The following is an 11,768-nucleotide window of genomic DNA, read 5'->3' as shown; positions in this document are numbered from 1 at the left end:
TATAAATATGAAAGTAATATACAGGGTCTTTTTTTTTTGCTCGGAAAAGTGTTTTTTTTCAAAAACTATTTATAGTACCGATTTCAAATTTGGAAGGTCAATTCTCTATACCGGGGGACATCAGTTTGAGAAATTTGAGCGTTTTCGGTAATGTTTTTCACCAATTTTGAAAAATTATTTTTCGACCACTAGGTGCGAGATAAAAAATTTCTATTATAAAGTTGTAGGCCGTCATCGAAAACCCTTAAAAATTGTTCACTCGACGAAAAACAACTTATTTATCAGTGAAAATTCAAGCTTGAAAAATTTACAAGTTGGTGAAGCCAAATTACGATTGTTTGAAACGATAATTGAAAAGGGAACAAGTCTAATACAAACGTAGTAGAGTTTTCACACTTGAAAAAATGTACACGTTTGGTTTTTAAATGCAGATATTTTATTCACATAAATTTTTACAAAACATTTTCAATAATATCACCATTGGCTGGAACACAGGTTTGTGCGCGGACAATTAAGTTCTCAAACGCTTTCTCTACCATTTCTGGTGTGACGTCTCGGCAAGCACTGATTATTCGTCTAATGAGTTCCTCCCTAGTTTCAATGGGCGTGGCGTATACCTTTGCTTTAACGAATCCCCAGAGAAAATAATCCAGCGGTGTTAGGTCAGGTGACCTTGCTGGCCAATGCACTGGACCATTTCTCCCTATCCACCTTTCAGGAAACTCGTTGTTGAGGTGCTCAGTTACTTGCCGGGGAAAATGCGGAGGGGCGCCATCTTGCTGAAACCACAACTGACGTCTTTCAGCCAATGGAAGGTCGTCGATTGCGTCACTCAGTTCGTTCTGTAGAAAATGTAAATACCTTTGGCCGTTGAGGTTCGTCGGCAGGAAAAAGGGACCAATCAAACGGTTTCCAACAAGTCCAACCCAAACATTGACCCGTTCAAATTGAACCTGGTGATGATATTCAAAACCCCAATGTGGGTTGATCTCAGACCAAAGATGGCTGTTTTGATGATTAAAGGGCCCATCTCTAGAAAATGACGCTTCGTCGGAGAACAAAACATGGCGCAAAAATTGTCTTCTTCTTGGACAGCATTTAGTAACCAGTTGCTAAATTCATAACGTCTTTGATGGTCTCCGTCAATTAGTCCTTGGTGGAGCGTAGCTCTGTATGGGTGATAGCGATTCTTACGAAGAATTTTCCACACACGATTTGCAGAACAACCCAAATCAGCAGCGGCGTTAGCGCAACTGTGACGAGGATATGCCACAAAGTACGCGAGTACATTGTTCTCGAAGTCTAAATCCGGTTGACCCAATCCGCGAAACCTAGGTTGCAAGTTACCAAATTGATTGAAATCGTGAATTGCTCGTCTTACTGTATTTACAGATGGTGCTCCATTTGGATGTCTTTCTGCGAAGATTTCAGTCACTCTTCTAAGGTTTTGCGCTGCTTCTCCATAGTAAATGGCAACTATCTCGGTACGCTCAGCTACTGAATAAGAGGCATTGTTCGAAATATTATCAAACACTGATAATAATCTCCCAAAGTTTTCCTTTAAATACCCAATGCATGTTTAGGATTGACCTATAGCCTCGTGTTTTTTAAATCCGGTCGTTTTTCTAACCAAAGTTTCAACTGGATTAGGTAATTCGGTTTCAATTATCGTTTCAAACAATCGTAATTTGGCTTCACCAACTTGTAAATTTTTCAAGCTCGAATTTTCACTGATAAATAAATTGTTTTTCGTCGAGTGAACAATTTTTAAGGGTTTTCGATGACGGCCTACAACTTTATAATAGAAATTTTTTATCTCGCACCTAGTGGTCGAAAAATAATTTTTCAAAATTGGTGAAAAACATTACCGAAAACGCTCAAATTTCTCAAACTGATGTCCCCCGGTATAGAGAATTGACCTTCCAAATTTGAAATCGGTACTATAAATAGTTTTTGAAAAAAAACACTTTTCCGAGCAAAAAAAAAGACCCTGTATATTAAAGAAAATGTATAAATATGAAAGTAATATATATTAAAGAAAATGTATAAATATGAAAGTAATATATATTAAAGAAAATTTATAAATATGAAAGTAATATATATTAAAGAAAATGTATAAATATATGTATATATTAATTATACGTACACAGGGAAAATGTTAACGGCGATAATTTCCTCAACTAAATCAAGGATCACTCTAACATAACATTCGGTTCCTTGGAGACTTGGGGTTAATAGGTATCTGATTAGCAGCATGATTCTAATTAGATATAATTATTGATAATTTAAAAAAAATGTATAAACATATTTTTTTTCCTTAAATTTTAAATAATTTATATATTTTAACAAAACCATCAATATTTAGAATATTCGCGGGGAATTCCTCAATTAACGAACTGTGTTGATACGGTTCAGGTTCATTTAATAATACCCTAAATATTTAAAATTACGAATATGTTATTTACAAGAAACTTCCATGTCATAATAGTACAAATAAATTAATTACTTACATGTCGTCCTCCTGTAAAATCGGAAAAGTATCCGTTGACGAGACACTGTCTACGTCGTCGTCTTCAATTTCATCCTCCGACTCATCAATACCTTCCTCCAAGTATTCGCTCGTTAATGGAATCCTTCCAACAACCATTTTTCTATTGGGTTTGGAACGGAAAGTGAACTTTTGACCATCCTGGAGCCCCTTTTAAAGAAACCAATTGAATATGCCGGGTTTTGCCCATAGTTGTAAAAATAACGTTCGCAAAGGTTAAGTAGTAAGAAATACCCTAATGACACTGTATTTTTCGTGTTTTACGATCCATAGATACTAAATATAGGGAGAACCTTAAATACCCTAGAGTACATTAATAAAAATGAAAGACGTTAAACAAAATAATAATTTGTAAATTATGTAGATATTTTAAGACAATAAAGAAATTAAGATATGTTTTAATTAAAACCTCTTTTATTTTCTACAATAGTTACTTTTTATTACTATAAATATTCCAATATTAAATGGGAACCGCTGCCCTAGAAAAAGTGCATTCGGAAAAATTTTAAATATTGTAAATTTGTACAGACATTATCTCCAATTGGCTATAGACAGAATATTTCACCCGGTGGGGAATTGTACACTAACTCACATACAAACTAAGACGTTAAACAAAATAATATTTTAAGCCAAAAAAGAAATTAAGAAATGTTTTAAATAAGATCTCTTTTTTCTACAATAGTCACCTTTTATTTCTATAAATTTTTCAATATTGATATATTATTATTATTATTATTATGTTAATATTAAATCGCACAATTATCCGGAGTTAAGCCACTCAATGGTAAACAACATTACAAAAAGTTCTAATGGTACTGATTCACGATGTCAATTACTCTAGATTTCGTTTCGAACTGAGAGACTGTTTAAACTAGTTCGCGTGTTTCACTTTTTCTTTCTAGTTTTCTGCTCTCTTCCAACTATCTTGCATTATTTTCAATCCAATTATATCTGTTTTATATCTTTAACTTCATTTCTCAGTACCATTTCTCTTTGACAAGCTTCATCTAGCTTAAATCTCCACTCTTCAATATGCTTTTCCATTTCTTCCAAATGCTTTCTTATTTCTTGCTCATCTAGAAACGTCACATTATACTCTTCCACTATTTTACTCGCTTCTTCAAATGTATTGAAATCCATATGGTTATAACTAACAAAACATAATTAATAAAAAGTTCAGAAATGCTAAATTTAGGTCGTCTGAAAGACCCTTCTCTCTACTATGTCACAAATGTTTTGTTAAAAATAATGAAATTAATTATGAACTCCATTTAATATCATTAAGTGTCTATATACCAAAGTGGCTCTTTAGCCAACATCACCAGCATTTTGTTAAAATAAATATCTCAAGTTTTAGTATGAGAAACTTATATTTCTCAAGTATTGTAATTGTACATGTGATTCCGTATGAGGACCTGGTAAATTTATATATACGTAACGCTACTCATTTGAAATGGGTATACGAATAAGTTAAATTACATTCCGATATACAAATATATATATACTTGACGTTCAATACGTTTAAATAGACTTCCAAAATACAAATATAGATAGTAAAATACTAAAAAAAACCCTCCTTCTCTACGTTAAAATAGATTTCAATACGCAAATATAGGTAGAAAAATACTACAAAAACCCCTTAACTTGGCGTTCAATATGTTAAAATACTTTTCCGATACGTAAATATAGGTGGAAAGATACTATTAAAACATCTAAACTCTACTTTTGTTAAAATAAATATCTCAAGTTTTAGTATGAGAAACTTATATTTCTCAAGTATTGTAATTGTACATGTGATTCCGTTGAGGACCTGGTAAATTTATATATACGTAACGCTACTCATTTCAAATGGGTATACGAATACGTTAAATTACATTCCGATATACAAATATATATATACTTGACGTTCAATACGTTTAAATAGACTTCCAAAATACAAATATAGATAGTAAAATACTAAAAAAAACCCTCCTTCTCTACGTTAAAATAGATTTCAATACGCAAATATAGGTAGAAAAATACTACAAAAACCCCTTAACTTGGCGTTCAATATGTTAAAATACTTTTCCGATACGTAAATATAGGTGGAAAGATACTATTAAAACATCTAAACTCTACTTTTAATATAACAAAATACAATTCTGATATTCAAATATTTAAAAATACTTAATGTACTGAGTTACGTTTAAAAGAACCTTTTGTAAACACGAATTCATCCAATTGTTAATCATAAATTCCATATTAGATGGTGTATGATTGTTAAGACTCTTGTCAGTAAATTACATTTCCAATGTGAAAATATAGATAGAAAAATACTACTAAAATCCCATTTCAAATTTGATAAAATACATTTCAGATATGTAAATAGGTAGAATATTACTATAAAATTCCTTTTTCTACTTTTAATACGGCAAAACACAACTCCGATACGCAAATATATACAGAAAATACTAAAAAACCTCTATACTCTACGTTCAGTACGTTAAAATACATTTCCGATACACAAATATAGATAAAGAAATACTACAAAATTTTAAAAGGTAGAAAAATACTACACATTAACCATTATTAATTTAAGCTTACAACATCCTTCCCGTAGAGTAAAACATATAAGTTCAGAGTCAACTTATGTCCTCGTTATCTTTATCTCATGTGTTTTAAATAGCGTATGGAATAAGTTAAGAATGTATTGAAATGGTGAATGTTAAAACGTCGTAGAATAAAGAGTAAAACATATGTTCAGAGTCAACTTGATTAATAAAGAGAATAACACACACGTTTCCGGTGTAGTCACGTAGGAAGAAAAGTACTACAACAATCTCTATACTCTACATTCAATACGTTAAAATATATTTACAAAATGCTAATATAGGTAGAAAAATACTACAAAATCTCTATATTTTACCTTTAATACGTTAAATGACACGAATCAGCGCTTTTCCGCTGATTCGTGTATTTTACTGACAAGAGTCTTACCAATCATACACCATCTAATATGGAATTTATGATTAACAATTGGATGAATTCGTGTTTACAAAAGGTTCTTTTAAACGTAACTCAGTACATTAAGTATTTTTAAATATTTGAATATCAGAATTGTATTTTGTTGTATTAAAAGTAGAGTTTAGATGTTTTAATAGTATCTTTCCACCTATATTTACGTATCGGAAAAGTATTTTAACATATTGAACGCCAAGTTAAGGGGTTTTTGTAGTATTTTTCTACCTATATTTGCGTATTGAAATCTATTTTAACGTAGAGAAGGAAGGTTTTTTTTTAGTATTTTACTATCTATATTTGTATTTTGGAAGTCTATTTAAACGTATTGAACGTCAAGTATATATATATTTGTATATCGGAATGTAATTTAACTTATTCGTATACCCATTTGAAATGAGTAGCGTTACGTATATATAAATTTACCAGGTCCTCATACGGAATCACATGTACAATTACAATACTTGAGAAATATAAGTTTCTCAAACTAAAACTTGAGATATTTATTTTAACAAAATGCTTGTGATGTTGGCTAAAGAGCCACTTTGGTATATAGACACTTAATGATATTAAATGGAGTTTATAATTAATTTCATTATTTTTAACAAAACATTTGTGACATAGTAGAGAGAAGGGTCTTTCAGACGACCTAAATTTAGCATTTCTGAACTTTTTATATTAATTATGTTTTGTTAGTTATAACCATATGGATTTCAATACATTTGAAGAAGCGAGTAAAATAGTGGAAGAGTATAATGTGACGTTTCTAGATGAGCAAGAAAAAAGGAAGCATTTGGAAGAAATGGAAAAGCATATTGAAGAGTGGAGATTTAAGCTAGATGAAGCTTGTCAAAGAGAAATGGTACTGAGAAATGAAGTTAAAGATATAAAAACAGATATAATTGGATTGAAAATAATGCAAGATAGTTGGAAGAGAGCAGAAAACTAGAATGAAAAAGTGAAACACGCGAACTAGTTTAAACAGTCTCTCAGTTCGAAACGAAATCTAGAGTAATTGACATCGTGAATCAGTACCATTAGAACTTTTTGTAATGTTGTTTACCATTGAGTGGCTTAACTCCGGATAATTGTGCGATTTAATATTAACATAATAATAATAATATATCAATATTGAAAAATTTATAGAAATAAAAGGTGACTATTGTAGAAAAAAAGAGATCTTATTTAAAACATTTCTTAATTTCTTTATTGGCTTAAAATATTATTTTGTTTAACGTCTTAGTTTGTATGTGAGTTAGTGTACAATTCCCCACCGGGTGAAATATTCTGTCTATAGCCAATTGGAGATAATGTCTGTACAAATTTACAATATTTAAAATTTTTCTGAATGCACTTTTTCTAGGGCAGCGGTTCCCATTTAATATTGGAATATTTATAGTAATAAAAAGTAACTATTGTAGAAAATAAAAGAGGTTTTAATTAAAACATATCTTAATTTCTTTATTGTCTTAAAATATTTACAATATTTACAAATTATTATTTTGTTTAACGTCTTTCATTTTTATTAATGTAATTGCTTGACTTAAATAAAGCGTGAAAATTATTAGTTTCAAAATGATATTTGCAAATCTTATCCACACTAATTTTATTTTATTTTATTTTCATTTTGTTTTTGTTTTTATAGTATCTTTCTTACTATATTGGTGTATAAGAATTGTATTTTACCATATTTAAAATAGAGGCAAGTTGTTTTTGTCGTATTTTTATACTTATATTTACATATTGGAATTGTATTTTACCAATTAAAAGTAGAAAAAGAGATTTGTTTGCAATATGTTTCCATCTATTTACATATCGGAAATAGATTTGATTGGATTTAAAGTAGAGTAAAGATGTTTCTTGTGTGTAGGCTTAGGTTACTATTCTTGTTTGTACTTCAAAAAATATTTATGAATAAATTATATTAAAATAAACTTTGTCGTCCAAACACAATATTGTGCAATTTTGCGATGTATGTCTCTCTATCTCTCTCTTTAACTATACGTTGAAAGTAACGTACCCAAAGTTAAGGGGCCTAGTTGGGTTACTGGGTTTCTTCGGGACATTTTGTAATTTTCTCCAATTTTCACGCGCGTCAATGATTGACATAAAGGAGAAAAGGTTGGGGAAGTGCGAGGAGAGTGGTTTCTACTACGGATTACCGCAAATATATTAAGAAAACCTTTCATTGTCCATCGAAAACTAGCGAATACCTGATGGTTTTTCCGCAACAGTAGTTTTACTCTAGGGTATTTAAGTTTCTCCCTATATTTAGTATCTATGGATCGTAAAACACGAAAAATACAGTGTCATTAGGGTATTTCTTACTACTTAACCTTTGCGAACGTTATTTTTACAACTATGGGCAAAACCCGGCATATTCAATTGGTTTCTTTAAAAGGGGCTCCAGGATGGTCAAAAGTTCACTTTCCGTTCCAAACCCAATAGAAAAATGGTTGTTGGAAGGATTCCATTAACGAGCGAATACTTGGATTAAGGTATTGATGAGTCGGAGGATGAAATTGAAGACGACGACGTAGACAGTGTCTCGTCAACGGATACTTTTCCGATTTTACAGGAGGACGACATGTAAGTAATTAATTTATTTGTACTATTATGACATGGAAGTTTCTTGTAAATAACATATTCGTAATTTTAAATATTTAGGGTATTATTAAATGAACCTGAACCGTATCAACACAGTTCGTTAATTGAGGAATTCCCCGCGAATATTCTAAATATTGATGGTTTTGGGTAAATATATAAATTATTTAAAATTTATGGAAAAAAAATATGTTTATACATTTTTTTTTAATTATCAATAATTATATCTAATTAGAATCATGCTGCTAATCAGATCCCTATTAACCCCAAGTCTCCAAGGAACCGAATGTTATGTTAGAGTGATCCTTGATTTAGTTGAGGAAATTATCGCCTTTAACATGTTCCCTGTGTACGTATAATTAATATAATATATATATATATACATTTTCTTTAATATATATTACTTTCATATTTATACATTTTCTTTAATATATATTACTTTCATATATTAGCCCTTCCCGAAACGCGGATGGCCTCTATATCCCTCCTCCAGAGGGGTATTTAGAGCTAAACGCCGATGGTTTTGCGTATGTATTTATTCTAATAATGTTTATATATATATATATATATATATATATATATATATACTTAACTTAACTTCCCTTAACTAGCGTCCAAACATCTATAACGGCGTTCCTCATCCGGAGGCGGGATGTACGCCATCTTATGACGGAAGGGCGGAGGAACATGCTGGACACTCTAGATGCATCCGTATTGCAACATCTAGGTGCATTTATTACAAGGGCCACCTTGGAAAACTTTCCAAACGCAATTTGAAATTTTTTTTAAAATTCTTTAAAATATTTTTTAATTCTTTAAAATGGTTTTTTAATTCTTTTTTTTAATTTTTAATTTGTTTTTAAAATAAAAAATCAAACTCTTGATCTAAATATAATTTCTTTTTATTCATCTGCTAATTGTTCAGTTACAAGATTGATATTTTTATATAGCCACTCGGAAAATAATGTACTCTTTTCAAGAGCGCATGAATATTTCCTACTTAAAAAGTTCGTTTTGTGAGGAGTAAGACACGCAAACATGGTTCCATCTTCGTCTAATTCATTAACCTTCGGACACCCTACACCATTTAAGTCTATCACTTCGCGGTGTATTAGTTCTAATAAAAATACGCATTTCTCCTCGCCTTTACAAAATACACGGTCATACCCTCGAGTGGCCATTAGCACACACTCTTCCAATTTGTTGTAAGGGGTGAAACCATAGTCCCAAGCAAGGCCGTGCACGTTCTTCTCAACCCAGGTGTTCTGTCGTTGAGTGCGGGAATGGAGGTCAGCTCGGGGGTACGGCGGGAGGAAAGTCCACGATGCGACCCGGGGTGTAGTTTCGGCCGAGCAGGCTGACGCTTCTTTCACTATTTTCTCCGGCTTCTCATCTTTGGTCCGCCCGTCAAAGAATTCAAAATCAATGACTATTGATTTCTTATGCCTATAATAAAAAAGTAAATACATTACCCTCCGAGAAAGAGCACTAAAATATAAAAAAAGGGATTATACTTACATAGTTCTTGTCGGGTTATTCTTCTTGACTTGAGTTTTCGTGTTTGAATGCTTATCTACTGAACGCTCGAGTTTATATTCTCAGCGGAAAAACCCATGGATTTCGCACCACCGCTGAAAGATTCACCACCACTCATTCGCATCTTTAATAATACCGGGGAAATCAGTGGTTCAAATTTAAATCTAAGTTGCATAATAAAATGTTGTTTATTTCTTAATTCGTAGTTTACACGGTCTTCGTACGGTAGAACGTGTACAATAGAATCGGAGAAACGCACGCGCTTCATACAGGCGGTGAAAAAGCGGGGAACGTCAATCAGGATTAAAACTCTTCTTTCTGCAGGTGGGAGCCTTCTATCATTAATAGCGAGAAAGACTTCTACCTTCTATAAGGCTTTCATTTTATCGGGGTACAGTCTTTACGTTTTCTTATGCACCACTCTCTATAGCGTTACACGTTCACCACCAGGGATGATTTAGCTATACTAGTTCTCCACCCAACGAAAAGCGGGGACTGTCAATCAGGATCATAGCCCTTCTTTTCCGCAGGTGGGTAAAGAGCTGACCGTCAACCATTAATACACAGAAAGGTGGCTGCCTTCTACAATTCACCACCAGTGGTGATCTAGCGTTGCTAGTTCACCACCCAGCACCACCCTGCCTTTGCTAGTTCACCATACCTTTTTCTGTTCACCACCACTGTACTCGCGGGCGGGACGGGCGGTGCGGGCGGGACGGGTGGAGGCCTTCCACTGTATACTCCCTGGGACCCGCTCGAAGACCCTACTAACCAGTCATTAATATTGAATGAACACGCACTTAGGTGATAAAGTCCACGATAATACTCTTTGATGTCTTTCCTCAACATGATAATTCTGACCTATGTTGTGAACTTGAGTTTCACTTAGTTGTGAAAAGTCCCAGAATATTAAGTATTTTAAAAGTTGATGATTGGAGCTAACTTAATTATCTGTGCATTCTTTATACATGGGCGTCATCGACAAATTCCTTAAACCAATTTTATTACTCGCCTAAAAATTAGTTTTTTGGTTATTAGCTTCTTTTAAAAATAAGCTTATTTATTTAAGCTACTTAATAACGGATGGCTTTACAGAAGTGCGTTCAGTATGAATTGTGATAGTCAAAGCAGTTGGCTGCTTATTTCAGTGACACACTTCTTATTACGGAACCGAAATCCTTAACTAATAGCAAAGGGTTGCCGGGAGTAGTGGCTCACTCCTGTAAACCCAGGCGTCCGGGAGGCAGAGTTTGTGGATGGTCGTGTGAGGACGACCACCAATCCCCCACCCCTGTCCCCACGTATCTCCCCGTTGGCGTGGCCGTTACACATATCTCGCCCTGATTAATCAGATGGTGTCTTCGCCGGGCTCGCGGTCTTCTCAGACTCAATCAGCCCTTTCTTCTTTGAATAAAAAAAAATAGCAAAGGGTTTTCGTTATCGGTTTTATAAATTGTAATTTGTACAGTGAATGCAGTGGTTGACCAATACTATAATTCAATTATGTGAAATACATGTATTATAGATGTATACCTTTTTTAGGTGCCACTAATTCCCAAGTGGTTACGAATCCGAGTGGAACTGGTACTGCTGAAGTGATGACTAACACCGTTCCGGTAGCTGGAGGAGTAGTGAGCCCTGTTGAAACCCTTTTGGCATATTTCCAATAATTCAAAGCGGTGTCGATTTAATGTATAATTCTGCCAACGCTATGGCAGCAACAGCTGTAAATGCCTTGAAACAAGGCATTGACATGATCTTACCTTCTTAATTCTACAGATGTAAAGAATAACTAAGAAGTGATAAGCACTTAAGTACGTCAATGGTGTTTTTTTTGGTGAATAATGGAATAATGGTTTTAATAAATAGTTTACAGAAAACACATAGCAATCGATAGCTGCACGGCAGTATGGTTTAATACACTCACTGTGATCAAAATAAAGATTTCATAACAAATTAATATTCCAATCAAAATGTAGATAAAGTGTACACGGCCCACATTTTTTCCCTGACTGTTTTATTGTACAGGAATAATAAAGGTATAATTTCTGTTCAACAAAAGGCTTCGCGAAAATTATTAATG

This window comes from Leiobunum rupestre, chromosome 6 (genome assembly GCF_980474605.1).
Source record: "Leiobunum rupestre chromosome 6, qqLeiRupe1.1.hap1, whole genome shotgun sequence".
NCBI lineage: Eukaryota > Metazoa > Arthropoda > Arachnida > Opiliones > Sclerosomatidae > Leiobunum > Leiobunum rupestre.
Note: the sequence above shows the minus strand (reverse complement) of the source record.